The sequence below is a fragment of the Heptranchias perlo genome, chromosome 34, assembly GCF_035084215.1.
Source record: "Heptranchias perlo isolate sHepPer1 chromosome 34, sHepPer1.hap1, whole genome shotgun sequence".
In the NCBI taxonomy this organism is placed as follows: domain Eukaryota; kingdom Metazoa; phylum Chordata; class Chondrichthyes; order Hexanchiformes; family Hexanchidae; genus Heptranchias; species Heptranchias perlo.
The window spans coordinates 24,102,132-24,124,283 of record NC_090358.1 but is presented as its reverse complement, the minus strand read 5'-3'; the positions used below and the strand labels follow the sequence as shown (position 1 = coordinate 24,124,283).

At 42.3% G+C, this 22,152-nt stretch overlaps 1 protein-coding gene across 3 annotated transcripts in view; it reads right to left on the bottom strand.

Annotated features, from left to right (window-relative positions):
- The window catches only part of adamtsl3 (ADAMTS-like 3), a 481,218-nt gene that overhangs the window by 104,185 nt on the left and 354,881 nt on the right, over positions 1–22,152 (bottom strand). The window lies entirely within an intron of this gene.

Here is a 22,152-nt window from a genome sequence, read left to right as displayed (position 1 = left end):
CACACGAGCCTCCTCCCACCCTTCTTCAACTAACCCTATCAGCATTTCCTTCTATTCCTTTCTCCCTCATGTGCTTATCTCGCTTCCCCTTAAATGCACCTGTGCTATTTGCCTCAACTACTCCTTGTGGTAGCGCAATCCAAATTTGTACCACTCTTTGGGGAAAGAAGTTTCTCCTGAATTCTCTATTGGATTTATTAGTGACTATCTTATATTTATGACCTCTAGTTTTAGACACCCCCACAAGTGAAAACATTTGCTCTACGTCTACCCTATCAAACCCTTTCATTATCTTGAAGACCTCTATCAGGTCATCCCTCAGCCTTCTCAATCCTCCCAGATTGTTTAGCCTCTCCTGATAAGTATATCCACTCAGTTCTGGTATCATCCTTGTGAATCTTTTCTCCAATGCCTCTATATCATTTTTATAATATGGAGACCAGAACTGTGCACACAGTACTCCAAGTGTGGTCTAACCAAGGTTCCATACAAGTTTAACATAACTTCTCTGCTTTTCAATTCTATCCCTCTGGAAATGAACCCCAGTGCTTGGTTAGCTTTTTTAATGGGCCTTATTAACCTATGTTGCTACTTTTAGTGATTTCTGTATCTGTACCCCTAGATCCCTTTGCTCCTCTACTCCAATTAGACTCTTATTATCCAAGCAGTATGTGGTCTCCTTATTCTTCCTCACACTTATCGATATTGAAATTCATTTGCCATTTACACGCCCGTTCTGCAAGTTTATTCACATCTTCCTGTATTTTTTCGCATTCTTCCTTTGTATTAACTACACCTTCCAATTTGGCGGCATCTGCAAATTTTGAAATTGTACTTCCGATTCCAGAGTCCAAATCATTAATGTAAATTGTGAACAACAGTGGTCCCGGCACCAATCCCTGTCGAACACCACTTCCCACCTTTTGTCAGTCTGAGTAACTACCTTTAACCTCTACTCTTTGGTTTTCTGTTTTGCGGCCAGTTTGCTATCCATTCTGCTACCTGTCCCCTGACTCCATATGTTTTGACCTCAGTCATGAGTCTATTATGTGGTACCTTATCGAAGGCCTTTTGAAAATCGAAATATATTACATCTACTGCATTACCCTTGTCTACTCTTTCTGTTACTTCTTCAAAGAAATCAGTAAGGTTGGTCAAGTATGACCTTCCCCTTTTGAAATCTATGTTGATTATCATTTATTATACTTTTGGTTTCTAGATGATTTTCTATTACACCTTTGAGTAAAGATTCCATTATCTTTCCAAACACCAATGTTAAACTAACTGCTCTATAGCTCCCTGGATTTGTTCTTTCTCCTTTTTTAAATATAGGAATAACATTAGCTGTCCACCAGTCCTCTGGCACTATTCCCCTTTGGAATGAATTTTTATTTTTTGTAACAGTTCCTCTGCTATCTTTCCCATAACTTCTTTTAATATGCGTGGATACAATCCATCCAGATCAGGGGTTTTATCCTCTCTAAGTTTGATTAGTTCATCAATTTATCACCCCCCACCCCACCCTTTCCATCTTAAATGATTTTATATCCTTTTTAATCTTTCCTTCTAACATCATACCCACGTTGTTAGTCTCCCTGGTAAATACTGAGGGAACATAACTATTCAATATGTCTGCCATTCTGCTGTCATTACCTGTCAGTTTATCGCGTGCATCCCTTAGTGGCCCTTTCACTGACTTGATTTTTCTTGTGTTATTTATGTGTCTGTAGAATACTGAACTATTTCTTTTTATATTCCTCGATAATTTAATTTCGTAGTTTCTTTTTGGTTTTCTAATTGTGTTTTTTTTAAAAAAAAACTTCTTTTCTAATCTCTTCGTATTCCCTTTTGTCATTCTCTACTTTATTTTTTTAAAATTCATTCATGGGATGTGGGTGTCGCTGGCAAGGCCAGCATTTATTGCCCATCCCTAATTGCTCGAGAAGGTGGTGGTGAGCCGCCTTCTTGAACCACTGCAGTCCGAATGGTGAAGGTTCTCCCACAGTGCTGTTAGGAAGGGAGTTCCAGGATTTTGACCCAGCGACGATGAAGGAACGGTGATATATTTCCAAGTCAGGATGGTGTGTGACTTGGAGGGGAACATGCAGGTGGTTGTTCCCATGTGTCTGCTGCTCTTGCCCTTTTAGGTGGTAGAGGTCGTGGGTTTGGGAGGTGCTGTTGAAGAAGCCTTGGCGCGTTGCTGCAGTGCATCCTGTGGATGGTACACACTGCAGCCACGGTGCGCTGGTGGTGAAGGGAATGAATGTTTAGGGTGGTGGATGGGGTGCCAATCAAGCAGGCTGCTTTGTCCTGGATGATGTCGAGCTTCTTGAGTGTTGTTGGAGCTGCACTCATCCAGGCAAGTGGAGAGTATTCCATCACACTCCTGACTTGTGCCTTGTAGATGGTGGAAAGGCTTTGGGGAGTCAGGAGATGAGTCACTCGCTGCAGAATACCCAGCCTCTGACCTGCTCTTGTAGCCACAGTATTTATGTGGCTGGTCCAGCTAAGTTTCTGGTCAATGGTGACCCCAGGATGTTGATGGTGGGGGATTCGGCGATGGTAATGTCTTTGAATGTCAAGGGAAGGTGCTTAGACACTCTCTTGTTGGAGATGGTCATTGCCTGGCACTTGTCTGGCGCAAATGTTACTTACAGAAGTTGATTGGGAGAGTCTGTTGGCAGGCAAAGGGATGTCTGGTAAGTGGGAGGCTTTCAAAAGTGTGTTAACCAGGGTTCAGGGTAAGCACATTCCTTATAAGTGAAGGGCAAGGCTGGTAGAAGTAGGGAACCTTGGATGACTCGGGAGATTGAGGCACTCGTCAAAAAGAAGAAGGAGGCATATGACATGCATAGGCAGCTGGGATCAAGTGGATCCCTTGAAGAGTATAGAGATTGCCGGAGTAGAGTTAAGAGAGAAATCAGGAGGGCAAAAAGGGGATATGAGATTGCTTTGGCAGATCAGGCAAAGGTGAATCCAAAGAGCTTCTACAAATACATAAAGGGCAAAAGGGTAACTAGGGAGAGAGTAGGGCCTCTTAAGGATCAACAAGGTCATCTATGTGCGGAACCACAAGAAATGGGTGAGATCCTGAATGAATATTTCACATCGGTATTTACGGTTGAGAAAGGCATGGATGTTAGGGAACTTGGGGAAATAAATAGTGATGTCTTGAGGAGTGTACATATTACAGAGAGGGAGGTGCTGGAAGTCTTAACGCGCATCAAGGTAGATAAATCTCCGGGACCTGATGAAATGTATCCCAGGACGTTATGGGAGGTTAGGGAGGAAATTGCGGGTCCCCTAGCAGAGATATTTGAATCATCCACCGCTACAGGTGAGGTGCCTGAAGATTGGAGGGTAGCAAATGTTGTGCCTTTGTTTAAGAAGGGCGGCAGGGAAAAGCCTGGGAACTACAGACCAGTGAGCCTGACATCTGTAGTGGGTAAGTTGTTAGAGGGTATTCTGAGGGACAGGATCTACAGGCATTTGGAGAGGCAGGGACTAATTAGGAACAGTCAGCATGGTTTTGTGAGAGGAAAATCATGTCTCACGAATTTGATTGAGTTTTTTGAAGGGGTAACCAAGAAGATAGATGAGGGCTGTGCAGTAGACGTGGTCTACATGGACTTCAGCAAAGCCTTTGACAAGGTACCGCATGGTAGGTTGTTACATAAGATTAAATCTCACGGGATCCAAGGTGAGGTAGCCAATTGGATACAAAATTGGCTTGACGACAGAAGACAGAGGGTGGTTGTAGAGGGTTGTTTTTCAAACTGGATGCCTGTGTCCAGCGGTGTGCCTCAGGGATCGGTGCTGGGTCCGCTGTTATTTGTTATTTATATTAATGATGTGGATGAGAATTTAGGAGGCATGGTTAGTAAGTTTGCAGATGACACCAAGATTGGTGGCATTGTGGACAGTGAAGAAGGTTATCTGGGATTGCAACGGGATCTTGATCAATTGGGCCAGTGGGCCGATGAATGGCAGATGGAGTTTAATTTAGATAAATGTGAGGTGATGCATTTTGGTAGATCGAATCGGGCCAGGACCTACTCCGTTAATGGTAGGGCGTTGGGGAGAGTTATAGAACAAAGAGATCTAGGAGTACAGATTCATAGCTCCTTGAAAGTGGAGTCACAGGTGGATAGGGTGGTGAAGAAGGCATTCGGCATGCTTGGTTTCATTGGTCAGAACATTGAATGCAGGAGTTGGGATGTCTTGTTGAAGTTGTACAGGGCATTGGTGAGGCCACACTTGGAGTACTGTGTACAGTTCTGGTCACCCTATTATAGAAAGGATATTATTAAACTAGAAAGAGTGCAGAAAAGATTTACTAGGATGCTACCGGGACTTGATGGTTTGACTTACAGGGAGAGGTTAGACAGACTGGGACTTTTTTCCCTGGAGAGTAGGAGGTTAAGGGGTGATCTTATAGAAGTCTATAAAATAATGAGGGGCATAGATAAGGTCGATAGTCAAAGTGTTTTCCCAAAGGTAGGGGAGTCTATAACGAGGGGGCATAGATTTAAGGTGAGAGGGGAGAGATACAAAAGGGTCCAGAGGGGCAATTTTTTCACTCAAAGGGTGGTGAGTGTCTGGAACGAGCTGCCAGAGGCAGTAGTAGAGGCGGGTACAATTTTGTCTTTTAAAAAGCATTTGGACAGTTACATGGGTAAGATGGGTATAGAGGGATATGGGCCAAGTGCAGGCAATTGGGACTAGCTTAGTGGTATAAACTGGGCGACATGGACATGTTGGGCCGAAGGGCCTGTTTCCATGTTGTAACTTCTATGATTCTATGATTCTATGATTCTATACCCCTTATCATCCCAAGCCTGGATATTGTCCACGTCTTGCTGCATGCAGGCACGGACTGCTTCATTATTTGAGGGGTTGCGAATGGAACTGAACACTGTGCAATCATCAGCGAACATCCCCATTTCTGACCTTAGGATGGAGGGACGGTCATTGATGAAGCAGATGAAGATGGTTGGGCCTAGGACACTGCCCTGAGGAACTCCTGCAGCAATGTCCTGGGGCTGAGGTTGTCCATGTATTTAGTGTACGCTTTTTTTCCTTTCAATTTTACCCTTATCTCTTTATTCATCCATGGTGCTGCATTATTGGCTAGTTTGTTCTTTTTTTAAAAAACAGGAATATATTTCTCCTGAACTCTATTGATCGCCATTAAATATTTCTCACTGCTGTTCTTTATTTTTGCCTGTCAATTTTTTTTCCTGTTTACCTTCCCTAGTTCCATTCTCATCCGCGCAAAATTAGCTTTCTTCCAATCTATTACTTTGGTCTTTGTCTTATTTATATCTTTCTCAATCACTATTTTAAATCTTATTATGTTATGATCGCTATTGCCTAGATGTTCCGCTACACTTACTTCTCTTATCTCCTCTGGTTCATTTACCATTACTAGATCCAGTAGTGATTCCTCCATTGTTGGGCTTCTTACGTACTCGATAAGAAAGGAGTTCTGAACACACTGTACAAACTCCATTCCCTTTTCCCTACCCTTTCTTGACAGTTTATCTGTGGGTAGTTGCAACCTCCCATGATTATTATTCTATGTCTTTTACTCATTTTGTAGATTTGCCTACATATTTCTATGGATATTCTACAGACATTAGGCAGTCTGTAATGTCTAATGTCTGTAGAGCATTAAGATCCCTTCTTATCCTTTGTCTCAATCCATATGGATTCTGTTTCTATCTTAATGTTACTTATGTCCCTCTTTTCTACTGCCTTTATTTTATCTCTAATTAGTACAGGTACCCTTCTTCCTTTATTATCCTTTTTAAATATGTTATATCCTGCAATACTTGGCATTATATATAACTGCCAGTCCTGTTAATTATCATAGTAGCATAGTATGTACAGCACAGGAGGCGGCCATTCAGCCCATCATGCCTGTGCCGGCTTTGAAAGAGCTATCCAATTAATACCTTCCTCTTGCTCCTTCCCCATACCCCTGTAAAGTTATTTCCTTCAAGTATTTATCCAATTCCCTTTTGAAAGTTACTACTGAATCTGCTTCCACCGCCCTTTCAGGCAGTGCATTCCCCATCATTACAACTCGCTGCGTAAAAATAGATTCCCTCATGTCGCCTCTGGCTCTTTTGCCAATCACCTAAAATCTGTGTCCTCTGGTTACCGACCCTTCTGCCACTGGAAACAGTTTCTCCTTATTTATTCCATCAAATTCATTCATGATATTGTGCAGCTCCAACACTCAAGAAGCTCGACACCATCCAGGACAAAGCAGCCCGCTTGATTGGCACCCCATCCACCACCCTAAACATTCACTCCCTTCACCACCGGCGCACTGTGGCTGCAGTGTGTACCATCCACAGGATGCACTGCAGCAACTCGCCAAGGCTTCTTCGACAGCACCTCCCAAACCCGCGACTTCTACCACCGAGAAGGACAAGAGCAGCAGGCACATGGGAACAACACCACCTGCACGTTCCCCTCCAAGTCACAAACCATCCCGACTTGGAAATATATCGCCGTTCCTTCATCGTCGCTGGGTCAAAATCCTGGAACTCCCTTCCTAACAGCACTGTGGGAGAACCTTCACCACACGGACTGCAGCGGTTCAAGAAGGCGGCTCACCACTACCTTCTCAAGGGCAATTAGGGGTGGGCAACAAATGCCGGCCTCGCCCAGCGACGCCCACATCCCATGAACGAATTAAAAAAAAACACCTCTATCAAATCTCCCCTTCACCTTCTCCGTTCTAAGCTTCTCCAATCTCTCCGCATAACTGAAGTCCCTCATCCCTGGTACCATTCGAGTAAATCTCTTCTGCAACCTCTCTAAAACCTTGACATTCCTCCTAAAGTGCGGTGCCTGGAATTGAACACAATACTCCACCTGAGGCCTGACCAGTGTTTTATAAAGGTTTTGAATCATAGAAATTTATGGCACAGAGGGCGGTCATTCAGCCCATCATGTCTGTGCCGGCTGAAAAAGAGCTACCCAGCCTAATCCCACTTGCCAGCTCTTGGTCCATTGCCTTATAGGTTACAGCACTTCAACTACATATCCAAGTACTTTTTAAATGAGTTGAGGGTTTCTGCCTCTACCACCCTTTCAAGCAGTGTGTTCCAGACCCCCACCACCCTCTGGGTGAAAACATTTCTCCTCAGCTCCCCTCCAATCCTTCTACCAACTACTTTAATCTATGCCCCCTGATGATTGACCTCTCTGCTAAGGGAAATAGGTCCTTCCTATCCACACTACCTAGGCCCCTCAATTTGACACACCTCAATTAAATCTCCCCTCAGCCTCCCCTGTTCCAAAGAAAACAACCCCAGCCTATCCAACCTTTCCTCATAGTTAAAATTCTCCAGTCCTGGCAACAGCCTCGTAAATCTCCTCTGTACTCTCTCTAGTGCAATCACATCTTTCCTGTAATGTGGTGACCAGAACTTTCCGCTGTACTCTAGCTGTGGCCTAACTAGTGTTTTATACAGTTCTAGCATAACCTCCCATCTCTTACATTCTATGCCTCGGCTAATAAAGGAAAGTATCCCGTAGGCATTCTCAACCACCTTATCTACCTGTCCTGCTACTTGCAAGGATCTGTGGACATGCACTCCAAGGTCACTTTGTTCCTCTACACTTCTCAGTATCCTACCATTTATTGTGTATTCCCTTGCCTTGTTTGCCTTCCCCCTATGCATTACCTCACACTTCTCTAGATTGAATTCCATTTGCCACTTTTCTGCCCACCTGACCAGTCCATTGATATCTTCCTGCAGTCTACAGCTTTTTTCCTCACTATCAACCACACGGTCAATTTTTTAATCATCTGCAAACTTGTTAATCATGCCCCCTACATTTAAGTCTAAATCATTGATATATACCATGAAAAGCAAGGGACATAGTATTGAGCCCTGCGGAACCCTACTGTAAACAGCCTTCCAGTCACAAAAACACCCATCGACATTACCCTTTGCTTCCTGTCACTGAGCCAATTTTGGATCCAATTTGCCACTTTCCCTTGGATCCCATGGACTTTTACTTTTCTGACCAGTCCGCCACGTTGGGACCTTGTCAAAAGCGTTGCTAAAATGCATCCAGGCAAAACCAAAGTGCTACTCTCATCGACCCTCCTTGTTACCGCTTCAAAAAATTCAATCAAGTTAGTCAGACATGACATTCCCTTAACAAATCCATGCTGACTGTCCTTGATTAATCCGTGCCTTTCTAAATGCGATCAATGTTGTCCCTCAGAATTTTTTCCAATACTTTGTCCACCACTGAGATCAGGCTGACTAGCCTCTAATCACTCAGTCTATCCTTTTTGCCCTTTTTAAACAACGGCACAACGTTAACAGTCCTCCAGTACCACGCCTGTAGCCAGAGGGGGTTGGAAAATGATGGTCAGAGCCTCTGCTATTTCCTTCCTTGCTTCTCAAGAGCCTGGGATGCATTTCATCTTGGCCTGGCAATATATCTACTTTCAAGGATGCTAAACCCCTTAATATTCCCTCTCTCACAATGTTTACCCCATCCAATATTACACACTCCTCCTCAACTACAATGTCTGCATCATCCCCCTCTTTTGTGAAGACAGACGCAAAGTTTTCATTAAGAACCATACCCACATCTTCCGCCTACACACAGAGTCCTTTTTGGACTCTAATAGGCTCTACTCTTTCCTTCGTTATCCTTTTGCTCTTTATGTATTTATAAAACATCTTTGGGTTTTCCTTGATTTTACTTGCCAATATTTTTTCATGCCCTCTCTATGCTTTCCTAATTTCTTTTTTAATTTCACCCCTGCACTTTCTACACTTCTCTAGGCTTTCTGCAGTATTGAGCTCTCAGTGCCTGACATAAGCTTCCCTTTCTTGCCTTATCCTATCCTGTATGCCACCATCACAGAAGCAAGTCTTCAGCCAATTCGATTCACTCCACGTGATACCAAGAAATGGCGGAGTGCACTGGATACAGCAAAGGACAACATACCAGCTGTAGTGCTGAAGACTTGTGCTCCAGAACTAGCTGCACCTCGAGCCAAGCTGTTCCAGTACAGCCACAACACTGGCATCTACCCGACAATGTGGAAAATTGCCCAGGTATATCCTGTCCACAAAAAGCAGGACAAATCCAATCCGGCCAATTACCGCCCCATCAGACTATTCTCAATCATCAGCAAAGTGATGGAAGGTGTCGTCAACAGTGCTATCAAGCGGCACTTACTCACCAATAACCTGCTCACCGATGCTCAGTTTGGGTTCCGCCAGGACCACTCGGCTCCAGACCTCATTACAGCCTTGGTCCAAACATGGACAAAAGAGCTGAATTCCAGAGGTGAGGTGAGAGTGACTGCCCTTGACATCAAGGCAGCATTTGACCGAGTGTGGCACCAAGGAGCCCTAGTAAAATTGAAGTCAATGGGAATCAGGGGGAAAACCCTCCAGTGGCTGCAGTCATACCTAGCACAAAGGAAGATGGTAGTGGTTGTTGGAGGCCAATCATCTCAGCCCCAGGACATTGCTGCAGGAGTTCCTCAGGGCAGTGTCCTCGGCCCAACCATCTTCAGATGCTTCATCAATGACCTTCCCTCCATCATAAGGTCAGAAATGGGGATGTTCGCTGATGATTGCACAGTGTTCAGTTCCATTCGCAACCCCTCAGATAATGAAGCAGTCCGAGCCCGTATGCAGCAAGACCTAGACAACATCCAGGCTGGGGCTAATAAGTGGCAATTAACATTTGCGCCAGATAAGTGCCCGGCAATGACCATCTCCAACAAGAGAGAGTCTAACCACCTCCCCTTGACATTCAACGGCATTACCATTGCCGAATCCCCCACCATTAATATCCTGGGGATCACCATTGACCAGAAACTTAACTGGACCTGCCACATAAATACTGTGGCTACAAGAGCAGGTCAGAGGCTGTGTATTCTGCGGCGAGTGACTCATCGCCTGACTCCACAAAGCCTTTTCACCATCTAGAAGGCACAAGTCAGGAGTGTGATTGAATACTCTCAACTTGCCTGGATGAGTGCAGCTCCAACAACACTCAAGAAGCTCGACACTATCCAGGACAAAGCAGCCCGCTTGATTGGCACCCCATCCATCACCCTAAACATTCACTCCCTTCACCACCGGCGCACAGTGGTTGCAGTGTGTACCATCCACAGGAGGCACTGCAGCAACTCGCCAAGGCTTCTTCGACAGCACCTCCCAAACCCGCGACCTCTACCACCTAGAAGGACAAGGGCAGCAGGCACATGGGAACAACACCACCTGCACGTTCCCCTCCAAGTCACACACCATCCCGACTTGGAAATATATCGACGTTCCTTCTTCGTTGCTGGGTCAAAATCCCGGAACTCCCTTCCTAACAGCACTGTGAGAGAACCTTCCCCCACGGACTACAGCGGTTCAAGAAGGCAGCTCACCACCATCTTCTCGAGGGCAATTAGTGATGGGCAATAAATGCTGGTCTCGCTACGACGCCCACATCCCATGAATGAATAATAAAAAAAAATGCTGCTCGACATCCAGGGGGGCTCTAGATTTGAGAGTCCCACCCTTTTTCTTTGTGGGAATGTATTTGCTCTGAACCCTCACTATCTCCTTCTTGAATGCCTCTCACTGATTTACCTTCACATTGCTGTTTCCAGTCCACTTTTGCTGATTCACATCTCAGCTTAGTAAAACTGAGAACATTTACTTCTGGTGTATCTTTACATAACTATGTTAAATCTAACTGAATTATGATCACTACCACCAAAATGTTCTCCCATTGATACTCCTTCCACCTGCCCAGCTTCATCCCCTAAAATTAAGTCCAGAACTTTCATGTTGGGCTTGCTATGTGCTGGCTAAAAAAGTTCTCCTGAATGCATTTTAAGAATTCTGCGCACTCTATACCTTTTACACTGATTCTATCCCAGTTAATATTCGGGTAGTTGAAATCCCCCACTGTTACTCCCCTATTGTTTTGCAGAAATTTGCTTACACATTTGCTCTTCTATCTCCCTCTGACTGGGGGTCTATAGTACACTCCCAGCAATGTGACTGCCCCTTTTTTGTTCTTCAGTTCAACCCATATGGCCTCATTTGATGATCCTTCTAACATATCATCTCTCCTCACAGCTGTAATTGTTTCTTTAACCAATATTTTGATGCCCCCCTCCTTCTTTTTTATCCCTCCCGCTATCTCATCTGAAAACCCTGTAACCAGGAATCTTGAGCTGCCATTCCTGCCCTTCTTTAACCCATGTTTCAGTAATAGCTATGATATCATACTTCCACATGTCTATCTGTGCCCTCAGCTCATCTGCCTTATTCACTACTTGCATTGAGGTATATACCATTAAGCACTGCCAAACTTCTTTGTTGTCTATTTTCTAACCTTTGTTTCCTCTGCCTTTCAAACTCGCTTACTAATTTTCTGTCTTCCATTTCCAGCTCTGCTTCTCTCTCTTCTGAATCTATGCTCATCTCCCTGTCAAGCTAGTTTAAAACTTCCCCAACAGCACTAACAAACCTTCCCGTGACGATATTGGTCCCGGCCTGTTGAGATGCAACCCATCCGGCTTGTACAGGCCCCACTTCCTCCAGAACCAGTCCCAATGCCCCAGGAATCTAAAGCCCTCCCTCCTGCACCATCCCTCCAGCCACACATAAGTCTGCTCTATCCTCCTATTTCTGTACTCATTGGCACGTGGCATTGGGAGTAATCCGGAGGTTATTACCTTTGAGATCCTTCTTCTTTCCTAGCTCCCTAAAATCTGCCTGCAGGACCTCATCCCTCTTTCTATCTATGTCATTGGTACCGATATCGACCACGACCTCTGGCTGTTCACCCTCCCCCCTCAGAATGTTCTGCAGCCAGTGACATCCTTGACCCTGGCACCAGGGAGGCAAGATACCATCCTGGAATCACATCTGCAGCTGCAGAAACGCCTGTCTGTTCCCCTAACTATTGAATCCCCTATCTTTATTGCTTTCCTGACCTTCCTCCTCCCCCCCATACAACTGAGTCACCCATGGTGCCGTGGACTTGGCTCTGGCTGTAGTCCCCAGTGGAACCATCGCCCTCACCAGTCTGGTTAGAGAGCGAGATGCACTCAGGGAACTCATGCAATACCTGCCTGGTCCTCCTCGTCTGTCTGGTGGTCACCCATTCCCTCTCTGCCTGCACTTTCTTAAGCTGTGGGGTGACCACCTCCTGAAACGTGCGATCCACGTCGCTCTCAGCCTCGCGGATGCACTGCAGTGATGCCAGCCGCTGCTCGAGCTCCGAAACCAGAAGCTCGAGCTCCTCCAGCTGACAACACTTCCTGCACATGTGTTTGTCCAGGACACGGGAAGCATCCTGGAGTTCCCACGTGGCACAGGCCGTGCATTCGATGGGACTGAGGTGCCCTGCCATGCCTCGGTTTATTAGATTATTAACTAAACTCAACTGAAACAAACTTAAGGCTTATCCCTGATTTGGACAAAAAGAACAAAACACTCACCCAGCTACTCACCAATCGGCTCCTTTCCTTGTGCTGACTTCACTTTAACTGTTCTTTTTTACCTCTCTCCCTAACGCTCGAGCTCCCTTACCTCCGGGCTCTCCGATTTACTTTATTAGAGTTTTTATTCACTCGCTATACTTTGTTTTATGAGCTAATTAGTTTATCTACTTTAAGTTATTGATTTAAGCTCTTAATTTAATCCACTGCCCTAATTTAGAGATTAAAAAAAATAGTAATACTCACATATCCATGATCCCATGTGCTTTTTAACAGCCTTCTCAACTTGTCCTGCCACCTTCAAAGATTTGTATATGTGCACCCCCAGGTCTCTCTGTTCCTGCACCCCCTTTAAAATTGTATCATTTAGTTTATATTGCCTCTCCTCATTATTCCTACTAAAATGTCTCACTTCACACTTCTCTGCGTTAAATTTCATCTGCCATGTGTCTGCCCATTTCATCAGTCTGTCTATGTCCTCCTGAAGTCTGTTACTATCCTCCACATTGTTTACTACATTTCTGAGTTTCGTGTCATCTGCAAACTTCTTGAAATTATACCCAAGTCTGGGTCATTAATAAATATCAAAAAGAGCAGTGGTCCTAATACTGACCCCTGGGGAACACCACTGTATACTTCCCTCCAATCTGAAAAACAACCGTTCACCACTAATCTCTGCTTTCTGTCCCTTCGCCATTTTGTATCCATGCTGCCACTGTCCCTTTAACTCCATGGGCTTTAATTTGCTAACATTATGTGTTACTTTATCAAATACTTTTGAAAGTCCCTATATACGTCAACCGCACTACCCTCTCCATTACTTCATCAAAGAACTCAATCAAATAAGTCAAACATGATTTTTTTTTTAACAAATCCGTGCTGACTTTTATTTATTAGTCCATATTTTTCCAAGTGCTAATTAATTTTGTCCCGGATTATTGTCTTTAATAGTTTCCCTACAACTGTCGTTAGGCTAACTGGCCTGTAATTGCCGGGTTTATCACTCTCCCTTTTTTTGAACAGGGCTGTAACATTTGCAGTCCTCCAGTCCTCTGGCACCATCCGCATATCTTAAGAGGATTGGAAGATTGTGGCTAAAGCCTATGCAATTTCCACCCTTACTTCCCACAGAAACCTAGGATACATCCCATTTGGACCGGGTGACTTTTCAACTTTGAGTACTGCCAATCTTTGAAGTATCTCCTCTTTATCTATTTCTATCCTATCTAATATTGTTACTAGCTCCTCCTTTATTGCTGCAATGGCAACATCCTCTTCTCAGATGCAAAGTATTCATTTATTACCTCAGCCATGCCCTCTGCCTCCACAAAAAGATCTCCTTTTTTGTCCCTAATCGGTCCCAATCTTCCTTTGACTACCCTTTTACTATTTATATGTTTGTAAAAGACTTATGGGTTTCCTTTTATGTTAGCCACTAATCTATTCTCATACTCTCTCATTGCCTCTCTTATTCCCTTTTTTAGATCTCCTCTGTACTCTCTGTATTCAGCCTGGTGCTCCACTGTATTATGAGCTTCACATTCATCATGAGCCTCCTTTTTCAGTTTCATTTTAGTCTCTATATCGTTAGTCATCCAGGGAGCTCTAGCTTTGGATGCCCTTCCTTTCCCCCTCGTAGGAATGTGTCTACTCTGTATCCGAACCAACTCCTCCTTGAAGATCCTTTTTTAACTCACTGAAATTAGCCATCCTCCAGTTAATTATTTTCATATGTTTCAGTTATCCCTATTACGTCTGGCTCCTCGCTCCAAATTATTGCCTTCAAAATCAGTGGAGAGTAAAATCCGGTGATGTGTAACACCAGCGTTCCACCCAATCTCATGAGTTTCCTGCCCGGTGAGTTAGGTTAAAATTGCCTTCTTGCTGACTGGACCGACAGAGGCAAGCTGGCACTCATGGTACTAGAGCTTAGCATGTTCTGGAGAGGGAAGAAGAGGAGAAAATTGGAACAAAATCCAAGACAGAGAGAGGAACCATTAAAGAAGAGCCCCAACTGAGTAAGCAGAAAGAATCAAAAACATAGTGGTGTGGTTTTGTTCTAAAAGAGTGAAGATAGTTGTAATAATACATGAAGGATAAGCAGAGAACAAACAGAAGGCATATAGCAGAGAGGGTGAACACAATATCACATAACAGGAACAAAGTGTGTGATCTGTGGACAGCTGCAGGGTTAAGCAAGGAATACCACTGTGAATTTCTCTACTATAGTTTATGGGAACAGAACAGAAAACAGTAACTGTCAGAAATCTTTGCATATGTACCGTTACTGCAACAATAGTTTACATTATTTCACCAATTGAGGTTTTTGATATGAAATTCTTAAGAAAACAAAGAACATTAACAAGAAATTAAGACAGACCTTATATGCTCGTATCCAGTGAGTGCTTTTGTCTGTTACACTTTGGCGTCACACTTGCAACAGATTGTTTTACGAATATGAATTTGAGCGAATGATAATTTACAACTGAAGAAATGGACAATGGGAAAAGCACTTAGAGAAACTTACAATGGAACATAGGAACAGGAGTAGGCCATTTAGCCCCTCGAGCCTGTTCCGCCATTCAATGAGATTATGGCTGATCTGTGACCTAACTCCATATACCTGCCTTAGCCCCATATCCCTTAATACCTTTGGTTAACAAAAATCTATCAATCTCATTTAAAATTAACAACTGAGCTAGCACCAATTGCCGTTTGCGGAAGAGAGTTCCAAACTTCTACCACCGTTTGTGTGTAGAAGTGTTTCCTAACTTCACTCCTGAAAGTCCTGGCTCTAATTTTTAGGAATAAACACAGAAAATGCTGAAGAAGCTCAGCAAGTCAGGCAGCATGTGTGGAGAAAGAAACAGAGTTAACGTTTCAGGTCGATGCTGCCTGACTTGCTGAGCTTCTCCAGCATTTTCTGTTTTTATTTCAGATTTATTTCAGATTTTCAGCACCTGCAGTATTTTGCTTTTAATCTAATTTTTAGACTATGTCCCCTAGACCTAGACACCCCAATCAGTGTAAATAGTTTCTTTCTATCTACCCTATCAGATCCCCTTAATATCTTAAACTTAGATCAAATCACCCCTCAATCTTCTAAATTCCAGGAATACAACCCTAGTTTGTGTAATCCCTCCTTGTAATTTAACCCTTGGAGTCCAGGTTTCATTCTAGTAAATCTACGCTGCACTCCCTCCAAGGCCAATATATCCTTCCTAAGGTGCCGTGACCAGAACTGAACACAGTACTGCAGGTGTGGTCTAACCGGGGCTTTGTATAGCTGTAGCATAACTTCTACCCCCTTGTATTCTCGTCCTCTAGATATAAAGGCCAGCATTCCATTAGCTTTTCTGATTATTTTCTGTACCTGTCCATGATATTTTAATGATCTATATACTTGGACCTCCACTGTTTTCAGCTTTTCACCATTTAGAAAGTGCTCTGTACAATGAGACTAAGAATGTACAAAAACAAGCAATCCAGAATGACCAGTCAGGAAAAACTACCAACAAAAATAACCAAACTGATGAAATCACTCAAAATATTTTTGAAATTGCTTTTGGCCACATCTTTATTTCTCACTGAAAATAAGGTTTGTAACACATTATAGACACAGACTGGAGTTACCCTCCATAAAATGCAAAGCCCAAACAATGTGACCACAAGTTCTGGACATCATTTCAGACCTCTTGTCTTTAATTTGTTCAGAGTCAAGAGATTGGGGTTTAACTCCAAAGTTATACTGTTGCTTTTGGGTTAATATGCACCCAAAACTATTTTGCATCAAGATATATTCAATGGATTATTGCTCATTATTCTTATTGTTTCTTGATGCTTTGGTTCTTCCTTTGGCTCTGTACTTTAAAGTACTCTGTTCCACCCTTGTCTTTTTCCCCTGCCATTACTTTCTGCTTTAGTAATACTTCTTCCTAAAGCTTAGCCTTTTTTTCTCTAAATCTTGTCTTTCTGACTTCCATTAACTTACAGCATTCTCACCTCTGAGTCAGAAGGTTGTGGGTTCAAGCCTCACTCCAGAGACTTCTGCACATAATCTTGGCTGACACTCCAGTACAATACTGCCCTGCCATCTTTTAGATGAGACGTTAAACTGAGGCTCCGCCTGTCTTCTCAGGTAGACATAAAAGATCCCATGGCTGTATTTGAAGAGCAGGGGTGTTCTCCCTGTGTCCTGGCCAATATTTGGTCCTAAACCAACACCACCAGATTATCTGGTCATTTATCTCATTGCTGTTTGTGGGACCTTGCTGTGCGCAAATTGGCTGCTGCGTCTATCTACATTACAACAGCAACTACACTTCAAGTACTTTATTGGCTGTGAAGTACTTTGGAACATATATCAATGCAAGTTCTTTATTTCCTCTGTCTTTTCATTCTTCTTTCTCTCCTTTGTTACTCTAGTTCAACTTTTCTTTAATTTTTGATCTAATTGTTGTCTTGTCTCCTGCACCTTTGAACTTGTAACTAGGAATATTGGTCACATAACTGAGGGCAAAAACCAACACTGAATAGCTTGGTGTGATCCAGCAAAATCATGCACAGCACACACAGATCATGCCTGCACGGTAGCCCCAAACACATTGCAAAAGGGCTAAGTCAAAAATGGCAGCTCTAGAAAGGAGCAAAATGCAAGCCTGAGAATAGAGGGACTCGGCCCTTGATGCAGGTAGAAAGATAAATGAGGACTCCCGAAGCAATTTAAAACTAGGGGACAGAAGAGAATAGGGGCAGATTGGGAAATCAATATTTCTATCCCGAAGCAGGCAGGGAGATGGGGAGAGTTAAAAAGAGTGATGAATGACAGTTTCCCATTTCCCTGTCATGATGTTAAGCCTTTCATTCCCCACCCCCCCTCCAAACTCAAAGATGTTCCCTTATTTGTGAAGTGCAGAGCATTTTTACATGATTCTTGAATGGCTCAAATTTCCCATTAACTAAAAAGCAACCATATGGTTGCATTATATGGACATGTGGGACACTTTCTCATCCCTTCCAGCATATTGAATATGCACCAGGTGAAAAACATTTCATTATACAGATAATTTCCCACTAATCCATAGCTAACAAAAATTTAAAAAGCAGTTATGTTTTGATGCAACTTTTATACCTTTTCACCGATGTCACACTTGGCCTGCTGCATATTATTGAAAGCCTCACACTCAGAACTCTTTCAATGCCTTCTGAAAATCCAATGCACAGTTCTCATCAAATCTAACCAATAGCAATCACAACATAATAAGATTTAAGATGATTGAGAAAGACATAAGACAAAGATCAAAGTAATAGATTGGAAAAAAGCTATATTTGAAGAGATGAGGATGAGGGAAGATAAACTGGAAAAAAATACTGACAAAGAAATAAAACAGCAGTGGGAAATACTTAAAATGGTGATCAATAGAATTCAGGAGAAATATATTCCGCTAAAAAACAAGAATAAACTAGCCAATAATGAAACACCATGGATGAATAAAGAGATAAGGGCAAAATTGAAACTGAAAAAAAAGGCATACTCTAAGTACATAGATAACAAAGGAAAAGATGACAAAAAAGGATACAAAGAGGTTAGGAAAGAAGCAAAAAAAAAAGCAATTAGGAAGGCAAAGAGGAACTACTTAATTAAATTATCCAAGAATATAAAAAGAAATAGAAAAGTATTCTGCAGACACATAAGTAACAAAAGGAAAATCAGGGGATAGGGTCACTAAGGGATGCACAAGATAAACTCACAGGTAATAATAATGAAATGGCAGAAATATTGAACAATTATTTTGCCTCAGTATTTACCAGGGAGACTAACAAATAGACATGATGTTAGAAGAGATCAAAAAGGATATCAAGACATTTAAGATAGAAAGGAAGGAGATAATTGATAAACTAGTCTAACTTAGAGAGGATAAAACCCCTGGTCCGGATGGATTGCATCTGCGCATATTAAAAGAAGTCAGGGTAGAGATAGAAGAGGCACAATTATTATATATATATATATATATATATTATATAAAAATTCTATCGAAACCAGAATTTCACTAGAAAACTGGTGGACAGTTAATGTTATTCCTATATTTAAAAAGGGAGATGGAACAAATCCAGGGAATTATAGACCAATTAGCTTAACGTTGGTGGTAGAAAAGATAATGGAATCTTTACTCAAAAGATGTAACAAAAAAACATCTAGAAATGGAAAATATAGTAAAGAATAGGCAGTGTGGATTTCAAAAAGGAATGTCATGCTTGACCAACTTTATTGAATTCTTTGAAGTAACAGAAAGAATAGACAAGGGTAATGCAGTGGATGTAATAAACTTGGACTTTCAAAAGGCCTTTGATAAGGTACTGCATAGTAGACTCGGGACTAAGGTCAGAGCATGTGGAGTTAGGGGTCAAGTAGCAGAATGGATAGCAGATTGTCTACAAAACAGAAGAGAGAGACTAGGGGTAAAAGGTAGTTACTCAGACTGGCGGAAAGTGGGAAGTGGTGCTCCACAGGGATTGGTACTGGGACTACTGTTGTTCACCATTTACATAAATGATTTGGACTCGGGAATCGCAAGTACAATATCAAAATTTGAGGACGACACTTAATTGGGAGGTATAGTTAATACTGAAGAAGATTGCGACAAAATACAAGACGACGTTTACAATCTTTCACACTGGGCATGTCAGTGGCAAATTAATTTCAGTTTAGATAAGTGTGAGGTGGTGCATTTTGATAGGAGGAATAAGGAGGCCACCAATCCTTGGAAAATAAGAGTCTAAATGGGGTAGAGGCGCAAAGGGACTTGGGGTACAGATTCACAAATCATTTAAAGTAGCAACACAGATCAACAAAGTCATAAAAAAAATGTAAAGCACTGGGGTTCATTTCTAGAGGAATAGAATTCAAAAGCAGAGAAGTTCTGTTAAAGTTATATCGAACCTTGGTTAGACCACACTTAAAAATACAATGCACAGTTCTGGTTTCCAAAAATGATATAGAAGCACTGGAGAATTAAAAAGGATTCATAAGGATGATACCAGGTCGAAGACGTTATAACCACCAGGAAAGACTAAACAGGCTGGGGCTCTTTTCTCTGGACAAGATAAGGCTGAGGGGTGACCAGACAGAGGTCTTTAAAATTATGAAGGGGTTCGACACTGGTGGGATATTCCAAAACTGGGGATCATAAATACAAGGTAGTCACTAATAAATCCAATAAGGAGGTCAGGAGAAACTTCTTTACTCAGAGAATGGTTAGAATGTGGAACTTGCTGCCACATGGAGTAGTTGAGGTGAATAGCATACATGCTTTTAAGGGGAAGCTAGATAAATACACGAGGGAGAAAGGAATAGAAGGACATGTTGATAGGGTGAGATGAAGTGATGTGGATTGGGGCTCATGTGGCACATAAACACAAATATTGGGCTGTTGGGCTGAATGGCCTGTTTCTGTGCTGTAAATTCTATGTCACTTTTTCAAAAAGTTCCAAAACAGTCATAAAGCCATTACTTCTAAAACCATGTTAGTTGTTCCTTACTGCCTCTGACTTTCTTGATAACCCATGCCCGGCTAACATCTACAAGTGTTATAGATTTCCAGGCCAATTTAACTGTATTTAGAAACTGTCCAGAATCTTCATTAGTGAAGACTGATCTATCAAAACTATCTTTCACCACATCTGCCATTACCTGATCCACATCTCAGTCTCCAAGATTCTCTCATTCACGGTGGCCAATCGAGACTCAGTGACCTTTACAGAGCAAACTACAATATCCAGCATATTATTAATTTTTTGATCCAGGTAAGCTTTTAAAACAGAACTCTAGAAAAAGAGTCAAATGATTGTTGAATAGCTCCCCTGTGGTTCAGCATTGCATGATGTGGCACTGAAGTATCCATATCAAGGAAGATCCCACAATGTACATCTGAGAAAGCTAATCTTAGCTGAGATGAGACTACTAAAACTAACCTTAGTGCTGTTGAACTCGGGAAAGAAAAAAAATCAGCCAAGGCTTCCCACTGCTACATGGTTTCTTTTGAACTTGCTGGAAAGCACAGAGATAGGGCTGAGCTGCAATGCCCCCATGGTTGAGAAGTCCCTTGACATTCACTACCGAGGCTTACGATGAAGAACAGCCATTTGGATGAGGCAGTGATGATAGAACCATACCGCAGCATAAGTTCCACATTTGGGGGAGATAGAGGGGGAAAAAATTGCAATGACTGCTACATGATGTGCCAGTGCCTTGTGATTGTTTCTTCCATAGAAGTTGTCGGAAGCAATTGGAAGATCTGAACATATCATCAGATAATCAACCTGTAAGGTGGGCTGAATGGGACACCAACTCTAGACGTAGTGATCGAGATGTAGTGTGCATGAGGAAGACATTTTTGTTTACAGCGAGAGCGCTGACGAAACATAAGGAGAACTTTGCAGACTCTTCCCACTCCTGATGAGTTCTATTTAAGTTCGAATGAACAGCCTGATCGACGAGCATTCTTTCAAAACCCATAACGACAAATACCACAGCTCATTAACGCAAATCATTCCATCTGGCTTAGTGGGTACACAGTGCCATTTCAAATACCAGAAAAGGACAAGACTGTTACACTGCTATGATTTTACATCGAAGTAAGGTTGCCAAGAGGAAATTGAAACCGACAGTGATTACAAATATTCTTGATGAAATTCAGTGGCAATGGATATGGCTGAAAAAGTGCTACTGGATTCTATTGTCTTTGTTTTAATTCTCATGTCATCAATTTCCAAACTTATAGCCATCATCTGTTTCAATTTTGCTCTTCAAAAGAATTTTTTTTTTCATGTCTCAGCATTTCAATATCAATTTATCATCAGGCTACTGTTGAACGATCAAAGTCTATGGAGAGGAAATAGGGCTCTGGAAAGTATTATCTGCAGAGTTAGCTTCAATTTAACAAAGCAAAATCCACACTTTATCAAAGAAGATCAAATATAAATGGAATATATACCCTGGTGGGACCAGGACTGTGGGGAGCAGGGAATTTCTGGTTTTCTTTCTTTTTTTAAAAATACCTTTTTCTTAAATGTGACACAGAAATTTACATGTGTGACGTGTGAGCAGGCCAATATTTATCCCTCAACCAACATCACTAAAAATAGATTATCTGGTCGTTATCACATTGCTGTTTGTGGGACCTTGCTGTGCACAAATTGGCTGCCGTGTTTGCTACATTACAACAGTGACTACACTTCAAAAGTACTTCATTGGCTATAAAGTGCTTTGGGACCTCCAAAGGTCATGAAGGGTGCTATATAAATGCAAGTCTTTCTTTTATTGAAGTATATTTCTATTTGTTATCATTTAGAGACACATATTTGTTTTCATTATTTATTGTCAATTAACAAGTACCCATTGTTGAGAGGAAACACTGAATCTGGGGAAGCGCTGTAGACAATTTTATGGCCATCCAAATTTCCAATATGCATAGAAATTTCCCACAGGTAAGGATCCCTGCTGACAGTGCAAAATGGAAAAATTACCCCTTTCATCTATTTGTTCCAGTGATTTACAGGAACAATAAAGATGCCATGGAATTATTTGAAGTAAAGTCAAGAGTTCCTGGACAGCATTCCTCCTTCAACCAATATCACCAAAAGCCAGA